Here is a 24,107-nt window from a genome sequence, read left to right on the forward strand (position 1 = left end):
ATTAAAAATGAAACTTTCACTCACTTTCTCTCCTTAGACTGGAGATGAGGTTTGGAATTCAACATAATGGACTCAAGATGCTCTGAAGTTTCCTTTCCTGTACCTTCTCATCCCCACTAGCGATGATGGAAGCCTCCAATTCCCGTTTGCCTTTCCCTTGAAAAAAAGAGCCATCTTCACATTAATTGCAGCAAGACATTCTCTGTTTCTCTCTCTAACTTTTTTTTTTTTGTCTTTTTAGTTTCTTGCACTTCTTGCTCTCTTTTTAACTGATACACACAAGTTGTCCAGTTTTGAAGTCATTGATGATAATCCAAAGGCCGTAGTAAATATTGAAATTAACATGAACTAAGATTAATAAATGCTTCAGATCATTGTTAGTTCATGTGAAGTGTTACCGAAAAAGTTTTCCAACAGCAATCCAGTCAGTCCAGTCCAGTCCAGTCCTAAGAACACAAATTCTATGAATTTATTGACAATCAAGGCTTTGTAACACAACAGTGATTTAACATCACCTATTTATTTTAAGAACACCCTATGAGTGAAGCCCGACAATTCAAGGTGCCTCTATCAGCATAATTAGAAAAAGCAAACATGGGATAGAAGCTCCCAGCCCGGTCGGATATTTCTGTGTCTCAATTATTCATTAATGTGAAATTGTGCTTGTCTCAAGTGCAGCTTTGTCATTTCCTCTAGTGACACAGATCCTGGTCGATGTCTGCCGAACCCCCCCGCAACTCCTGTGCCAATTTTCTCAGCAGACAAAAGTTGTTTAGGAATCTATTTCCGCCTTGGTAGCATGGAAATTCTTGATTTGTCTTTATCCTAAGACCATTTGTATTACACAAGACTGCAATAAATAATAAATTGTGTATGATAGAGCATGAGGAAAAAATACATGCCATAAGAACAAATGGTTCTGTGACACAAAAATATGTTGCGCTCTTGCTTTCAGAAAATGTAACTAATAATAATAATAATAATAATAATAATAACACTATTATTATTATTGTTATTATAAGTAGTAGTAGTATTAACAATGTTGTTAAAGCAACATGTAGTAGTAATAATAATAATAATAATAATAATAATAATAATAACAATAACAATAATAATTTACAGATAACAAATATATAACAAATTATTATTATTATTACCATTATTATTATTAATAAATAGTTTTCTTTATCATTAATATTATTGTGATTATAAGTATTAGATCCATTATTTTGTAATGCTATTATTGTTATTATAGGTAGTAGTAGTAGTAGTAGCAATGTTCTTAAAGTAACACTTATTAATAACAACAATAATAATAATAATAATAATAATAATAATAATAATAATAAACAGATAATAATATAACACATTTTTATTATTAATAAATTGTTATCTTCATCATTATTACTATTATTAGCATTATAAGTACTGGATCTATTATTGTGTAATGCTAATATTGTACTAATAGTTATGCTATTATTGTAATACTGTAAATAATACTAATTTAGCAAACATATAACTATTATTATTGTAACTATTATTATTTACATTATAATTATTATTTTATAAGTATTGGATCCATTATTGTGTATTGCTATTATAAGTAGAAATTACCCTGGGCCACAAAACCAGACATATAAAGGTCAACTTTTTGAAATTGAGATTTATACATTATCTGAAAGCTAAATAAATAAACGTTCCATTATGATTTCCATAATGTATTGTTAGGATAGGACAACATTTGGTCGAGATACAATTATTAAAAAAAATCTGAGAGTCTGAGGGTGCAAAAAAAAAAAAAAAAAAAAGGAAAAACTGAGAAAATTGCTAAATGAACTTCTTACCAATGCATATCACTGCATATTACTAATCAAAACAGTTTTGATATATGCACAAAATATCTTCATGGAACATGATCTTTATGTAATATCCTAATGATTTTTTTGCATAAAAGAAAAATCAATATTTTTGACCCATAATAATAATAATAATAATAATAATAACAATAATAATTATAATTTACAGATAACAAACATATAATACAAATTTGTATTATTATTAATCATTATTATTATTGTTATTATAAGTATTGAATTGTGATCCATTGTGGTGCTTTGCTATTATTGTAATTATAAAAGTAGTATTAGCAATGTTATTAGAGTAACAAATAATAATAATAAAAATAACAATTTACAGATAATAAATATATAATAAACATACACTACAATTATTATTATTATTAAGAGTGCACTCTTTTATTTCATAAATGACAAAATCATCTAGACTATAACTTAAATCTATTATCCGTTGGACTAATGTGGTTGAGCCTAATTATAATCTGGTCTGCAGACATTATTAACAGAGAATCTGCCTTTTCGGTGTCTTCTAAGATGGCCACTAGGAGAGGCAAATGTGATGTAAAAGATATTTCATGTAAGAGTCAATGAATAAAATAATAGGGGTATGAAAGGCTCTGCAAATGACCCTCAGTGGAAGAAATTTTCTACATGTTTTAACCTCTCATTTTAGCTGGCATACTTTAATAAGCTCTTATTTAAATGTATTCATTAAACATGGTCTGAGGACTTTAATGTATTTTAAATACGGCCTTCAGTTTCTCAGATAAATGACTATTTAGACAAGACAGTGACATAGAACAATGTTCCTCAGCAACATTTGGCACCTCTCCATAACACTAACATGATTTGAAGACACTATTGAGGGTAACAGTGTTTGTAAGTAATTGCCATTGTTTTATAGTAAGTTGCAAATTTGCATGACATGCAACCCACAACAATAAAGGACAGTTTAATTGCAAACCCCTAATGATGTTCTTTGTGGTTCCTCATGTACATGAAACATCTTTGAGTGTAAAGTGAAAATGCTGCACAGTGTCAGTTCATGCATAATTTGTGCTGCATATGTTGCATGTGCAGGTGAGTGTCTTTTAATGAGAATTCAGCAGCACTCAAGGATGGCTCCAAAAACAGCTCTTACACATTTTGAAAGCACATGCCTTGCCAGATATTATCTATAATTAGCCAGCAGACAATTTTGTTCAAATCTCACTCAAATTAAGACTTGAATTTAACCGTACTTGCAATTTCAACACATATACAATCAGAGGAGGCATCAAGGGTCAGTGTAGTCTATAGATCTTGTTGCGTGGGGGTTGAATAAATTAATCTTTAGGGGGCCGGGAATCCGTTCTTACAATCTTATCCCAGGCTTCATGATTTCCAGCAACAGTTCTGTTCACGTATATTTGTTTACATCAGCGAATAAAGACACTTATATTGTAGATTTAACAGTTGCAGGTCTTACTTTATTTTATTATATTTTACTATTATGGGTTTCTATATTAATAACTTGTCAGCTCTACCAGGCCACTCTGTAAAGTTGTAATCAATTAACAATAAACGACAATCAAATTCTCTGTAAATTAAAACTGAACAAGTTCCATGCTTGTTTAAATGTAATTAAAAAAATTATACTAGCAACAATTTCTTCAAACCGGTTAAAATTACAACATAAAGTTAAGAAGAAAATGAGGTTTTCTAGTTTAAACCTGCTTAACTGTTATACCATTTGGAAGCTTTGTGTTGGCCGAAATGGTCTTTTTCTCTCCTTCTCTTTTAGCTGGCATCAGCGGGAGCCAACGAAAAGGGAATTGGTGGAAGATGGGTTAAGATACGTTGATGAACAGGGATAAAAGAAGGGCATAATCGTATTCCAGTATATTTAAGAGCGTATCTTGGGGTTTTTAAGCAGCTGGCAAACCTCGTCCCCAATGTTTATCAATTATTACTTATCTTGGAGGTTTCTATGCCCAGGGATCTAAGACAGTTCTAAAGGTTTTTTTTTTTTTTCCGGCCATGCACTTCCTATTTTTTTGCACTAAGCACAGCCCATTAGAGGCGCATACAGCGTCTCTGAGGAAATGATTGTTTCCGTGACACTTCCAACTGCTCCATCTCCACTGGAAAGTGACCCAAGCATGTAGAAACAGCCAAGAGAATTTTTACAGTTTTAAACAAAAATTGGCTCAAACCCCTTTCGTCTAGTAGGTCAGATAAAAACAATGTAGGATCATATTTTAAATATAGTACATTTTCTAGCAATATTAAAAAAGAGTTTCTGTCATTTACGTGGAATTCTTCTAAAATAAGACAAGCTACTTCATATGGATCATTAATGGATTGAAACTGTAAAAATAACCACTTATCTATGATTAAGACTCTAAGACCCTAATTGTCATTTAATTACACATGCACACATTAATTTTGCAATTTTTTGTTCGATATGGATCCACTTTCTTTTTCAATTAGGCAACGAACAGCGTATTTACATAAGTACAAGGGTCATTCATAATTCATCATAATTAAACCATTTCCCCGTGTTGCACTCTTGACCACCTGTTGGCATTCGCACTAAATATTTAACGGCATATTTTTCAGGCCCCTTTTTCTTAGTTCTAGCTCTTTGATGTTTTGCTCCACATTCATCCACTTTTTTGCATGTACTCAGTGGATAAGCCAAGAAAGAATCTGAATCATCTCTTACAGACTCGAAACTTTGCATTTTAACTTTTGTCTGGAGATCCCTTTTCCCCCCCTCAATATGAAATATCATCTTTAATAAAAGTGGAAGCGGGAAGAGAAACACGATAAATCGGCTCTAACCACACAGAGGCGCAGGTCTCTGGGAGACTGATTATCATCGTACCTCAATGCTAGACTTCTCAATAATTAGAGGATGTGCTGCTTTGCTGCTTTGGCCTTGATTGTTCTCCCAGGCTAGGCGTCAATTACCACGGCCCTCGTCTCTCCCTGTGCTCTTTGCCTTCCGGCTGCCGGAGAGCTTTGCACATGAAAGGTCCATTAACGTCCTGCAATTGCGTCATGGGAACGGACGCAAAGCAGAGTTGGCGAACGGGACACTGGGCTTGAGCTTGTGTCATCTGCCTAGCTGGGGGTGATGTGATGGAGGTGATGGAGAATACAGGCATATGTAAAGGGGAATAAGACGTTTATGGGTTGGAAAAGATTTACGTGTTTCTGGCTTTGCTGCTGTTGCATATTACTCAAAATCCTGCTATAAAGGTTTCTAATGCTGCACTTTAGTTACTAATTTTTAACATCAAAGCTATCCACTGTCAAATGATTTGCCAAGACTATACCAATTACTGTATAGCACAAACTTAAACAAAATTATATTGTTCAAAAGTTTAAGGTGGCTTTGGGGCACTGGAGAAGTTTTGACACGCCCTGACATTTGAGCTTTTTTCAGTATTTTAAAAATTAAATATTAATGACTAAAGTCTGATTACACTGTATTCAGCACAAACTAGGCTACAACAATATGTGAGCAGCATGAATGTACATGTTTGTGATTTTGAAAAAAAAAAAAAAAATTATGCATGGTTAGTGAAAAACTACAATTTTTAAGTTACTAAAATAAGACCATAAATAACATACAGAATATTTGTTCACAAGACTTTTGAGATGTGGTAGACTAGTTTTTGCTACAAAATGATATTCACAAAAAACAATATTGAAAGACATGTTTTGTGTATGCAAGGGAGTGACAATGGCCATGAATATTTAGTGATTCACACCTGAGAGACAAAGGGCCCTCTCCTAATGGGTCATCTGTATGGCTGACTATTAGGTAAGAAAGAATGTGAGGAAAGTAAAATAAAGGGGGTTTTCAACCCCATAGGGTTATGGTCATTAAGAGTTCGAAAGAAATTAATGCTTTTATTTAGCAACGAAAGTGATCAGAAGTGACAGCAATGGCAGTTATAAAGTTACAAAAAAAAAAAATATAATAAATGCATTACAGTTTCAATAAAAATATTAAACAGTGCTGTTTTTAACATTCACAAAAATAAAGCAGCGATCAAAAATGAAAAAAGGCATGACATATTATTTAGCTAGCCTGTAACCACCTAAATTAATAATTTAAAATATCATTTTTGGCCTTTCCAGGTAATTTGTCATAGAAAAATTATCATTTTTTAATGTTTGTGACTGTTATAGCGCCACCTATGGTCAGATTTCCTTTTTCTTCATTGACACTTGTGGTGCTTTGGACCAAGACTGTGCATACCAATTGTCATGTTGATAGGACAGACATTGTCCTATCCTAACAAACCATACATAAATTGAAAGCTTATTTATTCAGATGTATAAATTTCAATTTTAAAAAATTAGTCAAGCTCCACAATTTTTTTATGTGACCTCAGATTTAGCTCTTACTTAAATGTTCTTGAGTTTGGCAAAGGTATTTTATTCCGTTCAAAGGTTAGCCATTTTAGTGAAATGGTCCTGCCCCTTTCAAACATTTTGGCATCCCTTTGCGATAGCCTTGGTGACGTTGTAGATTGTGTGACTACAATCCCTCAATTACAATAGGGTTTTAGCGCTACACACTTGAACCCTTAATAATAAAAGTTTATTGAGCAGTAGAATAAAAAAAAAGTTATTGCAACTTTTTATCTCAGACTTTTCTTTTCAGAATTGTGAGATATAAACTTGCAACTGCGAGTTAGAAAGTCCACTTTTGAGGGAGAAAAAGACTCATGTTCTCAGAATTGCAAGTTTATATCTCACAATTCTGATTTAATAAATAAATAAGCAATTGCATGTTATAAAGTCAGAATTGAAAGAGATAAACTTGCAATTCTGAAGAAAAAAGTCAGAATTGTGAGTTTACATCATGCAATTCTGACTTTATTTCTCAGAATTGTGATTTTATTTCTCAGAATTGCAAGTTTATTTCTCAGAATTGTGATTTTATTTCTCAGAATTGCAAGTTTATTTCTCAGAATTGTGACTTTATTTCTCAGAATTGCGACTTTATTTCTCAGAATTGCGACTATTTCTCAGAATTGTGACTATTTCTCAGAATTGCGACTTTATTTCTCAGAATTGCGACTTTATTTCTCAGAATTGTGACTTTATTTCTCAGAATTGCGACTTTATTTCTCAGAATTGTGACTTTATTTCTCAGAATTGTGACTTTATTTCTCAGAATTGCGACTTTATTTCTCAGAATTGTGACTTTATTTCTCAGAATTGTGACTTTATTTCTCAGAATTGCGACTTTATTTCTCAGAATTGCAAGTTTATTTCTCAGAATTGTGACTTTATTTCTCAGAATTGCGACTTTATTTCTCAGAATTGCGACTATTTCTCAGAATTGTGACTATTTCTCAGAATTGTGACTTTATTTCTCAGAATTGCGACTTTATTTCTCAGAATTGTGACTTGATTTCTCAGAATTGCGACTTTATTTCTCAGAATTGCGACTTTATTTCTCAGAATTGTGACTTTATTTCTCAGAATTGCAAGTTTATTTCTCAGAATTGTGACTTTATAACTCACAATTGTGAGTTTATATCACAATTCTGAGAAAAGAAGTCAGAACTGTGAGATGTAAATTCGCAATTGCGAGAAAAAAAAGTCAGAATTTTGAGATAAAAAGACATAGTTGGACATAGTTGGTTGAATGTACAGTAGCCTATCAGTGTACCGGATCCGTGCATTGTCTTAAAGTGACAGCACTTTTTTTTATGCAAATCAAGCAACAAAAGGAAATCATTCACTGCTCTTGATTGAATAGCTTTTGTAACTTTAATAAGGATTCATCTTTAATTTATACAGTCAAATATGCAATGCAATTTTACATTTGAATACTTTATTTAATTTTTGTACATAAAATCTAATGTTAGACCTACCTAAAAAACATGAAAAGCACTGTTTATTTTATTTGTATCTTTGCTCTGCTGTACACTAAAAAAAAAATACATAGGACCATTGGCATCAATGGTCCTGTGAAGAACCTTGAAAATCCATGGAACCTTTCAAATGCAGAAAAAAGGTTCTTTATGTTATTCAAAATTATACTTTTAGGAACTGTTCACTGAAAGGTTCTTTGGGGAACCAAAAATGGTTCTTCTATGGTATTACTGCAAAAGCACCCTTTTGGAACCTTTATTTTTAAGAGTGTATTTATTTGTGCTGTTGCTAGTGACATTCTTTGTTCTATTTTTTTCCCACAGTCCTTTTTCATACTGTACCATACCAAAACAGTGATTGTAAAACTGTGATAGAAACTGAACTTTGAGTAAATCGTTACACTCCTATATTAGTATGATTTCTGAAGGATCATGTGACACTGAAGACTGAAGCAATGGCTGCCAAAAATCCACCCTCAAAGGAACAAATTAGATTTTAAAATATACATTAAAAATAAATTTTTCAATTGTAGTAATATTATCCACACATTAAAAAATCCAAATAATTCCTAATAATTTTTTTCTCTATAATTGCACAATTATCAAAAATCCTCATAACTGAAAGAAACACTCAACTGTTTTAAATGTGTAAGTGGCTTTCCAGCTGTACATGACTGATGTTTCTATAAAATAAGAATTACCATGAAATGTCTACGAAGCTGTACCCACATTCTAAAGACCTTGTGAGACCAGTCTTGAAACAATGGTTATTCTCATCCATTCAGTCACAGTCAAATACGGCCAGATTTCCAACTAATTCCAGATAATAACATTGTGTTTAATTAACATTAGACAATTAAAGCAGTAATTATTAATCATAGCTAGCTCCCCACAGGCACAAGACACAAAGACGTTTTAACTCATTATTGGAGTTCCTCCAGCGCTCATTTTGAAGACAATTGTCCTCATAGGCATTGAGTTCAATTACATAATAACACTCTTGTTTATATCTCCATTGTAGAAAGTGTAACGGTCAGAGTTCAAATAGGATTCTACACAATAGTGAAAAATGTGCTCCCAAGGGAAACTCAGAATATCTCCATTACTGTCTTTTCAATTTTGGGATGATTTCATACTGCAAGTTGTGTACATATAATACCTGCTATGTGATTGCCATCTTCTCTTTGGCTGCATCTGGATTGCTCTGTATATAAATAGAAATCATTGATTGGTCCGATGATAGCTTTGATTCTTATTAGGGGCTATTCTTTCTTTGTTATCATGGGAATAAGCTGTGAAATGCCACAGTGACAGCTCTTATTTGCCTCAGAGGCTCAATGGGTCTGGCTGGTCCAAGGTTATGTGACCTTCCTCCACACAGCAGACAGCCTGTGAAAGCCAGTGTGAACAGATTCTCTGAGTTCATAACTCTACCACACCACCTGCTGTAGATCAGGATTACTGAATGGGTATGTCAATCATTTGTCATGAACCAACATTGGTTAGATGATGACATTATAAAGAATCACTTCACTTTAGCATTCATATTCAAATTTGCTTTGACAGATCTGCAGTAAGGGCTTTTAAATACACAGAAAAGTTGACAAATATTTCAATGCTTGTTGAAGAAAAAAACTTTTCATAATATAAATTTTCAAAAGCAAATGAACTTCATATACAAAGCCATTTAGAAATGTACTGTTCCTCTGAGTTAAAAGTTAGTTAAGGTCTACTAATCTTATTGGTTGAACAGCATCCCAAAAGTCCTGATATAACATTCCAACAGCTCTTGGAACGTCCATCTGCTTTGAAAATTAATTTGTATTACTCCTCTTGTCAGTGTTTGCACAAGTGACTGTCTTTATGAGTGAGCATTCTGAATCATTTATTCAACCCATTTGTTCAAATATGCTGGTTTAGGAACAAAACAATTGGCTCTCCTCATATGAATACTTTCCTACAAGCAGTATACCTACAGCAGGTGAAAAAAAGTACATGCCATTAGTTGTATGTTCGGATTTTATAGTATTCATTAAAAAAGTACGTGAAAATGATCATAATGCGATTATAATGGGATTTTGGCAATTATTGCAATTAACCTTTAAATGCATACGTCTGGTCTTTAGCGACCCGGGATGTCATTTACTACCCTCTCCCTCCTTCATTTTTTTTTTTTAGGTTTGGCATGAGCTTTCTTAGTATTCCTCAATCTATTCATTATAAACAATAAAACAAGATATACAAAATATAAAATAATGTCTGTTTTCTGATTCATTTGTTGTAAAAAAAGTGTATAGGGTCACTAGAGACCCAAAGCGCATAATAATGTAAGTATATTTTTTTGTGAGCAAAAATATATAAATATCTGATGACTAAATACATGCAATTTACCTTTAGTCCTTGAGGTGGCACTGTTTTATAGACAATAATGATGTGATGTTTCACTCGTAATTATCGCAGGCATAATACAAAAGAATATCATCAGCAAAATCATTTGACCATTTGATGGTGGATGTGGTGAACATAAGCTGCCAGTGATCAAAATAAGGATTTTGAAGTCATTGAAAATGGCTGAGATTGCGAATATGAGCTAGATGCTGATTGTACTATGGAAGTGCGCTCTGACGATAATGGCGATGGTAAAATCATCTGCTGAAATTGAACCCTTCTAAGTTTCAAAAGGTAATGAAATATGCTTTATTTTATTCTTCTGCAATGGTTCTTAAAATATCAAGAGAGTTTTTTTTTCTATTGCAGCAGTTAGAGATTCATCTGTGCTTGATGCTTCAACAATTTCTTCTCTTCTGTGTCAGTCTTCACAGCGCTTTCACAAGAGTACCACAGCGGATGCATGTGAATGGCTGAACCACTGATGTTTTATCAATGTCCTTACTACCTTTCAGGACCTTGTATGTGTCAGTTGCATTGCTGTCCATAGAGGTTCAGAAAGCTTTCGAATTTAACCAAAAATATATTAATTTGTGTTCCAAAGATGAACAAAGGTCTTACAGGTTTGGAAAGACATGGGCGAGTAATTAATGACAGAATTTTCATTTTTTGGGAAACTATCCCTACAAGCTTATAATCATAGTAAGCATAATCTCATTAAACTATGTGGTGTATGTTTATTTTAATCACAATAAACAGGCATGTAAATGCCTTAATTGCAAAATTACAGCTCTGACCAAAGCACGCATGTGCTCGGATAAACAAGCATGCTGCTGAATGAACTCTGTGACATTATTCTGAAGTAGTCCTGGTTCTATGGGCGAGTTAGAGATGATAAACACCCCCAAACAAAAGCAAGAGCATCTTCAGTTGAGGCTGCAAAAATAGGATTGGCGAAACAGATCTGGCAAATGCTCCAATGCGTAATTGTGTTTGGGCTCAGGAGAGCTTCAGAGGTTTCTCTTTACAATGTGTTTTTGCAGCACTGAGCAATGTTGCCAATAACAGACATATCTGTTGTTTCCTTGAACGCACTGGCCAGTCAAAGATGTTTCAGTTCAAGCATCCCCTCACCGCTCAAAACACTGGAGTTTTGTTCAGTGCTGAGTTACGCAAACTCGTTTGTCCTCTCATTATAACAAAGTACTTAATGTATGTAATAAATCCATTAATTATTAGAGAACTTTGTGAGATCGCGACTTTGTCCTCTGTCCTCTGTTTCTTTTGCCTTGGGGGTTCCAGGTCAGCGCTTGTCTGGTTATGTTGAAGAGTGGCTTTCGGAGCGTGTGGCCTATCCATTTCCAACGGCGTCTCAGGATCTCGTCGTCTGCAGGGAGTTGGTTGGTTCTCTGCCACAGATCCTGGTTGCTTATTTTGTTTGGCCAGCGGATTTGAAGAATCTTTCGCAGACATGAATTAATGAAAGTCTGTACTTTCTTCGTTGTTGCCAAGGTGGTCCTCCAGGTTTCAGCTCCGTAGAGTAGAACTGACTTGACGTTGGAGTTGAATAGTCGGACTATGGTTTGTAGAGTCAGGTCTTTTGAGTTCCAGACATTTTTTAATTGTAGGAACGCTGCTCTTGCCTTTCCTATTCGCGCTTTCACGTCCGCGTCAGTTCCGCCCATCTTGTCGACGACACTTCCCAAATACGTGAAGGAGTCTACTTCCTCTAAGGCTTCGTTGTTCAGTTTGACTGGGTCACTACTTGCGGTATTTAATTTGAGGATCTTAGTCTTTCCCTTGTTGATGTTTAGACCTACTTTCGCAGAGTTGGTGGCCACTGTGGTGTTTTTTTCCTGCATTTGTTAACGGGTATGGGATAGTAGTGCCAGGTCGTCTGCGAAGTCCAGGTCTTCGAGTTGCGTAAAGGGTGTCCACTGAATTCCTGTTCTTGTATTTGCCGTTGACGTCTTCATTATCCAGTCAATGACCAGCAAGAAGAGAAAAGGCGAGAGCAAACATCCCTGACGAACTCCAGTTCTCACTTCAAAGGCATCGGTGAGCTGGCCTCTATGGACTACTCTGCAGGACATGCCATCATATGAGTTCTTGATAATGTTGACGATCTTGCCTGCCACACCATATTGCCGGAGAAGGCTCCAAAGGGTTCTCCTGTCCAGACTGTCAAAAGCTTTCTCATAGTCTACAAAACTGATGTAGAGAGAGGAGTTCCACTCCAAGGACTTCTCCACTATGATACGGAGGGTCGCTATCTGATCTGTGCAGGATCTGTCTTTTCTAAAGCCTGCTTGATGGTCCCTCAGGTGAGCGTCTACTTGGTCTTTCATTCTGTTCAGGATAATCCGATTGAACACCTTTCCTGGTATGGACAGGAGCGTAATTCCCCGATTGTTATCACAGTTGCTGAGGTCGGCCTTCTTTGGTAACTTGATAATGTACCCTTCTTTCCAGTCTGATGGTATCTGCTCTTCCTCCCAGATTTTCTCAAATAGTGGGAACAGCATCTCCACGGTGGTGTCTAGATCTGCCTTCAGTGCTTCAGCTGGAATACTATCTGGGCCTGATGCCTTGCCGTTCTTTAGCTGTCCTATGGCCTTGCGGATCTCCTGTCTGGTCGGTGTGCTGCAGTTTATGGGGAGATCATCTGCTGCTGGTGTTATGTCTGGCGGGTTTGTTGGGGCTGGTCTGTTTAACAGCTCTTCAAAGTGTTTCTTCCACCTGTTATGCTGCTGTTCCTCTCCCATGAGTGTCTTTCCATCTTTGTCTTTGACTGGTCTGTCTGGCTTGCTAAACTTCCTTGATAGTTTCTTTGTGGTGTTGTATAAGTCTTTCATGTTTCCGTTTCTTGCCGCCTCTTCTGTTGCTAAACTGTCCATGTAATTTCTCTTGTCGGCTCTAATACTTTTCTTAACAGTCTTGTTTGCTTGTGAATATACTTCCTGTGCTTTGGATCTTTCGGCTCTGGTTCTACTGTTGTTGACAGCTGCTTTCTTTTCCTTCCTGTCATGAATCTCCTTCATTGTCTCTGTTGACAGCCACTCCTTGTGATGGTACTTCACAGGCCCTAGAACATCCCTAAATGTAGCTGTCATGACTTCTTTCACCTTCCTCCACTTGTTGTCGATAGTCTCTTTTTCTTCTTCTATCAGTTCCTGCAGCACTTGGAACTTGTTGTTCAGAGCCACTCTAAATTCTTCTTTCTTCTGTGCGTCTCTCAGCGAGCTTATGCTGTACCTGTGGCGTTGTACAGCTGATCCCATCCACTCCTTCTTCAGCTTCAGCTTGAGTCGTGCTACCAGTAAGTGGTGGTCCGACCCAACATCAGCTCCACGCTTCACCCTAACGTCCTGAAGAGACCTCCTGAACCTCTTGGCGATGCAGACATGGTCTATCTGGTTCTCGGTGCTGCCATCTGGTGACACCCAAGTTGCCTTGTGTATCTTCCTGTGTGCAAAGACGCTGCCCCCGATCACTAGGTTGTTTAAAGCACACATGTCTGCGAACCTCTCCCCATTTTCGTTCATTTCACCAAGTCCATACACTCCCATCACCTCCTCGTACCACTTTTGCATTGAAGTCTCCCATCAGGATGTTTACATGCCTCTCAGAATAACTTTCCAGGATGGTCTGCAGTCTTTGTCTTCATCGCTACTGTCATTGGTTGGCGCGTAGCACTGCACTACATTCATCGTTATCTTCTTCTTCTTGGTCCAGAAAGATGCTGTGATGATCCTTGGGCCATAGGCTTCCCATCCGATGAGCGCTCGCTGAGCTGTTTTGGACAACATCAGTGCTACTCCTTGAGTGTGTGGGGCATCTTCTTTCTCATGTCCGGAGTACAGCAACATCTCACCCGTAATGAGTCTTTTCTGTCCAGATTGTACTCATCGTGTTTCGCTGAGTCCTAGCAGGGTCAACTTATAATTCCGCATCTCTGCTGCCATTTGCGCTGTCTTGCCTGCCTCGTACATGGTCCTCACGTTCCATGCTCCGATGTTGTCCTGGTCGGAGAGAATGGTGGTCGGCCTTGTAGCTTCCGGTTCCCGGCTTTCACTACACGGCGTCATACTTCTTCTTGATGAAGAACCATCTCTTCCCAGGACTAAGACGTTGTTTTCTCTCTTTGACATTTCTGTAGCTGCTGTTTTTTCACAGGGTAGGGTAGCTAGCCCTACGCCCAACCCTCCTCCTTTTTCAGCCTGGCTTGGGACCGTCCTTGGCAGAGTTTAAGTGGACAGTGGGCAGTAACATACCTAATGCGAGTTCCTCATTTTTGTTGTGGAATATATGAATAATGACAGTAGAAATAACCACACTTATTAGCGAATAATCAGAATAATGAAAATTGCATGCAAACTGAAGTGAAAAGTTTTACTCATGTCATGCAAACATCTTACTCTGATTATTGGAAAAATTGTATTATTGGTGCACATGTAAACGTAGTTAGTCATACTAAACCATTCATAGAGCATTTTTTAACAGATCATGAAGTTCAAATCAAATGTAATACCTCCTCAGATAGTATGCAATTTTAGACGCACCTTCTGTCTTTAGGAGTGAGTCACTGAATCAGTCACTTAACGCATTCAAAAATGCTGAAGCATTCAGAAAGCAAACAAAGTGGCCAACATTAATTCTGCCATTGTTTCTTGAGTAATTTGGGGCTATTTTTAATAATAACTTTGTTTATTGAATTACATGATTTTCCATCATATGCTTTTTCCAAATATGGCCATGTCTGTAATTACTTGCCGAATTACATATTCAGAAACAACAGCACTCTTGCTCATGAGTTATTGCTTAAATACACCAACATCTTTATTAATGTAAGATAAATTGAATAAATATTTATTTCAAGCTCAGAGTTTAAACAATTCAGGTTCACCCGTGTAATGAAACATCAGCCATATCTACAGAATACAAGAATTTTCCATATCCTACATCAAAATTAATAATCGTCAGCATCAATAATTTAGATTTCATTCTTTAAGTACATGCCAAGTTGAAGCTCCATTAATATGAAAACCCAATAACCATGCACAGTGTTTAATACACTCCCCAATTAAAGCACAGTCTTATCAGCTACATGACAGCCCATCAATGCAGAAGCCCAAGAGCATGAATCCTTCCAGTGTATAAGAACGCCATAGCCTCCTTCTATCCCTCCCCCATCTTTTTTTTAAGGTGATCAATTTCATGGCCACTGAGCTGTTGAGAGCACCCCGTCTGAATATTTTCCCCGCACTAATAGATGATGATGATGCTGTCCGTCAGGGCGCTAATGAGGATCACGGTAATCTTAATGCATGTTTGGGTCTTGGCCTAGCAAGCGGCTCTTGTTGCCATCTGCATGCTCCATGGAACTGCTATTAAGCTGTACAGATGAACCTGAAATCAAGGCCTTTTTAGTCAGAATGAGTGTTTGGAATATCAAACGCTGTTGCGGGTAATTAAAAGCCTGAATGCGTCTTTTTAAATATTTTGGATGATTTATTTGCTTGTTTTGTAAAATGTAAAAACGCATGGATTAATTCAACTGATTTTTCTCTTGGCTTGTTGGTATAGGATCATGATTTAATGATCAACTGTAAAATTAGGCAACACGTCTCCATGTACTCAAGTGTCCTCCTGTCACGATACGCGGCTGATGCCCACAGACTGACAAAAGCACAGCCGTCCGTCTGAAACAGCAGCGCCCCAGTACACCGTCTGAGCCATAAAAGACGAACTACTCTCAGTTTCCATAACATTTCTTGTTTCATTATCCTCTCCGGAGCTTGTCAGGAGAAAAAAAGCGAAAAGATCTGAACCTTTTCCTTTCTGCGTTCGAATTTACATCTTTTGCTCATTTCTCAGAGTCTGCCCCTCACCAGGAGGATTCTAATGAAGGGGAGAGTGAGGGCTCTGCTGGGATCCCGGAGAACCTGGAGACAGGAGAGAATGCAGGCCGGTGACGGCACGGCAGCCACGATTTCCATATGAGTACAATCAGTTTGCCGACTTTTAAAGTGAATGTTTAAGTAGCCTAAGAGATAGGGCTTTGATTTGCCCTCTGATCAAGCCCGAGACGTCTCATTCAGAGAATAATGATTTTCCCCCCTAATTTCACTGTGTTTCCTTCTTATCTCTGAGCTTACAGGTAGTGTAAAACCCAGTGGTATTGTCTTCCCAGAGTTCTGCGGGTGAGAAGGGCCTTTCTTCTACCAGATTAGAGATGGATGTGCGTAGAGGGGAGGGAGATGAGAGAAAGAATTGCAAATGGAGATTGGGGTAGTCATTAGATGCTGGACAGGTTGTCGGGAGCAGGGCCGAAACCTTTGCATGCATGCGTTTCAACCGCATGGATAAGAAAGACCTATTTTCACAGGTTTCTGACAGTTGATATTTACGGTAAATCAATCCAAAAAAGCAACTGATTCTAAGAGGCTGAATGTGGTGTGAGGAAGAAAAAAAAGCAGATTAAGCATAAAGTTGTTATGTTTTAAGTGTTTATGTGTTTTGACCTGCTCTATAATGTTATCATATGTGACCCTGGACCACAAAACTAGTCATAAGGGTCATTCTTTTTAAAATTGACATTTATGCATCATCTGAAAGCTGAATAAATAAGCTTTCCATTGATGTATGGTTTGTTAGGACAATATTTAGCTGAGATACAACTATTTGAAAATCTGGAATCTGAGGGTCCAAAAATATCCAAATATTGAGAAAATTGCCTTTAAAGTTGTCCAAATTGAGTATATTACTAATCAAAAATTAACTTTTGATATATTTACGGTAGGAAACGTACAAATTATCTTCATGGAACATGGATCTTTACTTAATATCCTAAAGATTTTTGGCACAAATGAAAAATGTATCATTTCGACTCGATGTATTTTTGGATATTGCTACAAATATACCCATGCTACTTAAGAAGAAACAAGTTTTGTGGTCCAGGGTCACATATTTTCATGCTTTTATATACTTTCATGAGGCATTAGAGTAAGCATTTTTGATTGAAGCTGAAGTAAATTTTTAAAATTTTATTTTTGCGTAAGGTGTATTCATTTTTTTTCCCATGAAATTTGCTGGAAATCCCTGGTTTAGCATGTACATAAACTTATTGAAGTCAGACAATTAATGTTTTAAAGTTAACATTTTACAATGGTCCAGATCACCAACATTAATGCATTATTTAACATAAATTCATAATGAATAACATTTCCTACAGAATCGATCAATCAAGGCTAATGTAATGTTTTATAAATATACTTCTAGTCTTTCAATATTAGTTCATGTTTGTCTATTAAACTGAATGAATTAAATGAATTAATGTTCATTTATACAACTTAAAATTTCAAAATTAATTTAATAAATTACAATTTTTTCAACTGTTTAAAGCAGGCAGGGTTAACCTTACAGTAGTTCTCCACACTGATTACTGTCAGACTTTCAAAATCCTTCCTCACTTGAATAAAGATTATAATCATTTCATTTTAAACCATAGCCGCACCACAAAATCAGACTTCAGCACCTCTTTTTACTTTGAAACTGGTTCCGAGGTTAAATACAGATTTAAAATCATATGATATGATATAGTTTAATAGCTATGATACTGTTTTGGAAATCAAATCTTTGCATAGTTATGACAGGAAACAATGGCATCTAACAATGCTTTGGATAAAAATGGTTAATTAAAAAAAAAAAAAAAAAAAAAAGCATAAGCATATACACAAACCCAAATAGAAAATAAAACAGTTATCAAATAAACTTCTTTCTTCACAGTCTTATTCTGTGTCCTAAACTTCTGAAACATTGGTGTCTCATATTTAAGAGCAGTCAATGCAATTTTAAGAAAAAAAAAAATCTAATCTGTACACTGTTAAAAATAAAAGTGCTTCACAGTAAGAACCTTTTTTTGTCTAAATAGTTCCTGAATAACCTCTTTGTTTCACAAAAGGATCTTTGTGGGGAAAGAAGGTTCTTAAGATTATGAAAAGGTAAGAAAGAGATGATTCTTTAAAGAACCTTTGACTGAATGGTTCTTTGTAGAACCAAAAATGGTTCTTCCATGGCACTGCTATGAAGAACCTTTTAAAGCACTGTTATTTAAGAGTGTATGTATGTAAAAAGAGATATAAACCCTTTGTAATTGATAACATTTTCATAAGTAACTGTAATGTAATTACACATTTTTTCTCAGTAACTGTAACAGATTACAGTTACATTCATTTTGTCATTAAATGACGTAACTCTCTTAAAAATGACAAATAAGAACAAACTATTGCGAACAAAAAGACCGTCCATTTCCGAGATCCACAGTTAATCATTTAAGTCACACGGAACTTTTTCCAAACTTTCCGCTGGAGAAACAACCTTCACCGACTCAGTGTATCAGAGTTGAACCAACAGACCTGTGCAGTTTTGCTGCAAGCTATTACTCTTTCATACCCCCTCTCTGTTTCTGTGGAAAGGTGCCTCACCAATTATTTTGAGATGGATGCAGGGATGCAGAATGACTAGAAGCATCAGGTTCTCTTATATTTTTTTCCAGCGGTCCATGCCTTAGGTAAGGGCAGAATGGCCAGAGGCTACGGTAGCTCTCAGGGGACACGTGGGGCTCATAAACTGTGAAACTGACAACTCTCATCTATTACCTCTGCTAACTAGACCTTTAAGAACCTTGACAGTCTGTGCTGCGTGCCTCTTCCACCCTACCTGATATTTTTCCGCAAATATGGATCTTAGAAAGTTGTTTGCTTTCCAGTACAGACTCATAATCATGCATATTGCCTAAACCAAATCCTCCATCACGGACGTGTCTACTTAAATGCAATCTTTGAACTTAAAACTCAGTTTTTAAGCTTTTAGACATATAATGCAGTTTTCTTTTAATATACAACATATGTATAGCGTAAAACAATGTAAATGCCACAAATGATGGTTATTATTGTGCACATCCTATAGAAGCAGTTTCTAATTGAACTTCTGTCTCTGCCAGGTCACTTCCAGCGTGCCGGTGGCTGTTCGCAATAGGCTAACACCTTAAAGCCTGGGGTAGCTGTGGCTGCTGTTCCCCTGGTGACGGTGCTCTGAATCCTACAAGCCTTGCAGGATGCCTGCAGGAATGTTCCTTCAATCACAGGGAGTCTCATCACTCTCCTGTGCGGGAGGAAGCTGCTCAGAAACACTGTCACCTTCACTTAGCCCCACGCACAGACAAGTCCCTCTGCGGTCTCTGCTTGTAGATTCTCAGACAGCAGACACAAACACACATAATCACACATACACACACTCTGTCTTTTCACTGGAACGCCGGTAGTAGGGTATAATGAAATAACCTGACACACATACACACACACATTGTTAGGAGACTTTTTGTGGCGGTAAATCAAGATAATTTACTGAAGATTAAATATATACACAGCCCAATTAGAGTGAGACAGCACAATTAAAGTCAATTCAGACTGCGTTTCGCTTACAAAAACAGATATTTAATACAAAAAATATTTATATAAGGATTTTATGAATCATAGACTGACTGGGTTATAAAAAGTAAGCATTGCATACTATAATATAATGAGAGTTTAGTAAATAATTAGTTATTACAAAACATCACTCTGTGATAAAAGATTTTAATTAAGGCGAGACACTGCAGGTGAATAAGGTAAAAAAAAACTAAGCGTTTACACATTACTTACTCAGTTGATTGATTACATTGATAATTGCAAACATTTTTTGTATTGCAAGTTCTTTAAAATGTTGTTTTAATATGCAAATGAGGCATTACTTAATGAAATAAGTGCTAATTTGCATACATTTCTAGTACAAAAACCTAAACACTTGATGAGGTCAGATTCAAAACTCTTGTTTAATTTCTTTTGATCAAATGTTTTTACATAAGGAATTTTGGCTGTCTCATTTTGTCACTCCATAATTCAGAAAATATAAATTTTTACAGTTTTTTGAGGAATAAAATGTGGTATAAAATCAAGCAAATTTTATATGAACAAATCCTTCTGTAAAAAACCTTCAGGATATAGGCAGGAATCAAAAGTTTGGTGTGTGTACGCGCTACTGAAGTGGAAATTTTTGGCTTAGTGTAGGAGAAAAAACTAATTTTGAGAAAATGGCATTTCAAAATAGGTATTGTAATTGAAATCTATTGAGACAAATAAATAAAGTGCTATAAAAAAACACTTAACAGTGTCTTTTGGATGTTTTCTTCCCACTAGTCTGAAAAAAAAAAAAAAAACACTTCATGAAAAACCATAAAGCCCAAAATCTCAAATTTGACAGGTGCATAAAAAATGTGTTTTTGCCTGCATTGACTCCTCTTAAATATATGAAAGACATTTTTTTTCTTATAATCAATAATCAATAAATTGTTCACAGAAGGGCCAGAAATATGCATTAAGAAAGTAAAACGAGTCAAATGTGATTTCAGACTGACTACACTTTTACACATTTCAACTTTATTATAACTGAACAGTGAGAAGATGCTTTGAGCTTGTTTACTATGGCTTTTGAAAGAGTCTAAACTAAACATAGTTAATCCAGTAGTTAACAGTGTTCGGGAGTAACTCATTACATGAAATGTAAGGTCTTTTTGTGCACAATAGTTTGTTCTAACAATAAAAGTAACAATAAGGTCAAAATAAATATAGATTAATGATTAAAAGATTCAAAATTAGTAAATGCACTGTGTATCATTAACTAATAGTGCTGGGGAGTAACTAGTTACATGTAACGGAATTACGTAATTTAATTAATAAATAATTTAATTAACTAATTTGTGTAACTGTAATCTGTAACAGTAATTAAATTACATTTACGTATGAAAATGTTAATGATTACAAAGGGGGGTTACATCTGATTATTTTTCACACACATACAGATTTTAATTGTTTTTTTTTTAATTGCATTGACTGCTCTAAAATTTGAGACATCAATGTTTCAGGGGTTTAGGACACAGAATAGGGCACGTGTTTAATTGATAACTGGTTTATTTGGGTGAGTGTATATGCTTTATTTTTTTTATTCTATGTTATTTTTCAAGGATTGTTAGATACTAGTGTTTCCTGTCATAGTTTGTCAAGATTTGATTTCAAAAACAGTATCACAGCTATTAAACTACATCTTGTTATGATTTTAAATCTGCATTTAACCTCAGAAGGATCTCAAAGTAAGAAGAGGTTCTAAAGTGTGATTGTGTAGTGGCTGTGCTTTAAAATTAAATGATTAGAATCTTAATTCAAGTTATGAAGGATTTTGAAAGTCTGACAGTAATTAGTGTTGAGTACTACTTTAAAATTAACCATGTCTGTGTTAAATGTTTGAAAATGATTAACAGTTGAGAAAAATATTAGAAATTTAAATTTAGAAAAGTAATCAAAAAGTAATCAAATGTAATCAGTTACATTAATAAAGAAACTGAAACAGTTACACTAGTTATTACATTTTAAATAGGGTAACTTGTAATCTGTAACCTATTACTACAACCTATTACAAGTAACCTTCCTAACACTCATACTTAATCAAAAATCAAAATTTGCTGAATATATATACTCACCCTTAGGCTATCCAAGATGTACAGTCGTGGCCAAAAGTTTTGAGAATGACACAAATATTAGTTTTCACAAAGTTTGCTGCTAAACTGCTTTTAGATTTTTGTTTCAGTTGTTTCTGTGATGTACTGAAATATAATTACAAGCACTTCATACGTTTCAAAGGCTTTTATCAACAATTACATGACATTTATGCAAAGAGTCAGTATTTGCAGTGTTGGCCCTTCTTTTTCAGGACCTCTGCAATTCGACTGGGCATGCTCTCAATCAACTTCTGGGCCAAATCCTGACTGATAGCAACCCATTCTTTCATAATCACTTCTTGGAGTTTGTCAGAATTAGTGGGTTTTTGTTTGTCCACCCGCCTCTTGAGTATTTACCACAAGTTTTAAGATCTGGGGAGGTTCCAGGCCATGGACCCAAAATTTCAACGTTTTGGTCCCCTGAGCCACTTAGTTATCACTTTTGCCTTATGGCACGGTGCTCCATCGTGCTGGAAAATGCATTGTTCTTCACCAAACTGTTGTTGGATTGTTGGAAGAAGTTGCTGTTGGAGGGTGTTTTGGTACCATTCTTTATTCATGGCTGTGTTTTTGGGCAAAATTGTGAGTGAGCCCACTCCCTTGGATGAGAAGCAACCCCACACATGAATGGTCTCAGGATGCTTTACTGTTGGCATGACACAGGACTGATGGTAGCGCTCACCTTTTCTTCTCCGGACAAGCCTTTTTCCAGATGCCCCAAACAATCGGAAAGAGGCTTCAATGGAGAATATGACTTTGCCCCAGTCCTCAGCAGTCCATTCGCCATACTTTTTGCAGAAGATCAATCTGTCCCTGATGTTTTTTTTTTTTTGGAGAGAAGTGGCTTCTTTGCTGCCCTTCTTGACACCAGGCCATCTTCCAAAAGTCTTGCGTGCAGATGTGCTCACACCTGCCTGCTGCCATTCCTGAGCAAGCTCTGCACTGGTGGTACTCCGATCCCGCAGCTGAATCCTCTTTAGGAGACCATCCTGGTGCTTACTGGACTTTCTTGGACGCCCTGAAGCCTTCTTAACAATGCAGTGGAAAGTTTTTTTCGGGATTAAGTTCATTTTCATGGCAAAGAAGGACTATGCAATTCATCTGATCACTCTTCATAACATTCTGGAGTATATGCAAATTGCTATTATAAAAACTTAAGCAGCAACTTTTCCAATTTCCAATATTTATGTAATTCTCAAAACTTTTGGCCATGACTGTAGATGCCTTTTAGTTTCTGTTTTGGAACAGATTTGGAGAAATTTTGCATTACATCACGTGCTCACCAATAGAATAGGTGCTGTCAGAAGTTCAAATTAGTTCAAATAGCTAATAACAAAATTAACACGACTCCAGTCCATCAGTTAACGTCTCATGAAGCCAAAAGCTGTCTGTAATAAACAAATCCATTTTTTAAACCATTGCCTCCAGCTAAAATAAGAGTCCTCTATCCATAATGCTACTTTCTCTAAATCAGGAACAAAATCAAGGACTGTTTACGAGCAAAAACAATCTAAAATAGTTTTAACGAAAATGTTGGTGGATTTTTAGTCAAAGAAAACAACAAGAAATAGACTTTTTCAATGTAGTGTTATTATGGACTCATATTTTAGCCAGAAGAAGTGGTTTATAGTTAAAAAAAAACATCGTAATGATGGATTTTTATAAGAAGTAAACTGATGGAATGGAGTGGTGTGGATTACTTATGGAGTATGATTTTAGGGTTAGGCTATATTTTTATCAGCTGTTGGGACTTTCATCCTGATGGCACCCATTCACTGCAGAGAATTTCTATTAGTGAGTAAGTGATGTAATGCTAAATTTCTTCATATCTGTTCTGATGTAGAAGCAAACTCATTTACATCTTGAATGATTTTTGGTCAAATTGATTTTTGGTCAAATTTTCATATTTGCAGGACCTCTTAAAAATGAAGTTGCTTCACGATGCCATAGAAGAAACTTTTTTGTCTAAATGGTTCCATAAAGAACCTGTAACATCTGAAGAACCTTTCTTTGTGGAGAAAGAAGGTTCTTCAGATTATAAAAAGGTAAAACAGACATGCTTCTTTGACTGAATGGTCCAAATGACCAAAAATGTTTTTTTTTCTAAGCTATGGCATCACTGTGAAGAACCTATTAAAGCACATTTATTTTTAAGAGTGTACACTAGTTTATTTTTGAGATTTTCAAAAATCAAACAGAACTGGATGAACTATTTCTTTAGAGATGTTTAAATGCACGTTTTCTTCTTTTTTTCTTTAAGAATCATTCGTCATAATAAAGAAAGAAAGATGCTGCTTATTCTGTTTCATACAAAAAACTCATGTTTTAAAGTAGTTACCCAAATCATTCAAATAGCATTTACATAAGACATGCATTTTACTAAAT

The 24,107-nt window shown here is 35.7% G+C and overlaps 1 pseudogene; it reads right to left on the minus strand.

Moving 5' to 3' along the window:
- Nucleotides 1-11,364: 11,364 nt before the first annotated feature.
- On the minus strand, nt 11,365-14,217 carry LOC141336878 (uncharacterized; annotated as a pseudogene).
- Nucleotides 14,218-24,107: the final 9,890 nt, after the last annotated feature.

Source organism: Garra rufa, chromosome 6 (assembly GCF_049309525.1).
Source record: "Garra rufa chromosome 6, GarRuf1.0, whole genome shotgun sequence".
NCBI lineage: Eukaryota > Metazoa > Chordata > Actinopteri > Cypriniformes > Cyprinidae > Garra > Garra rufa.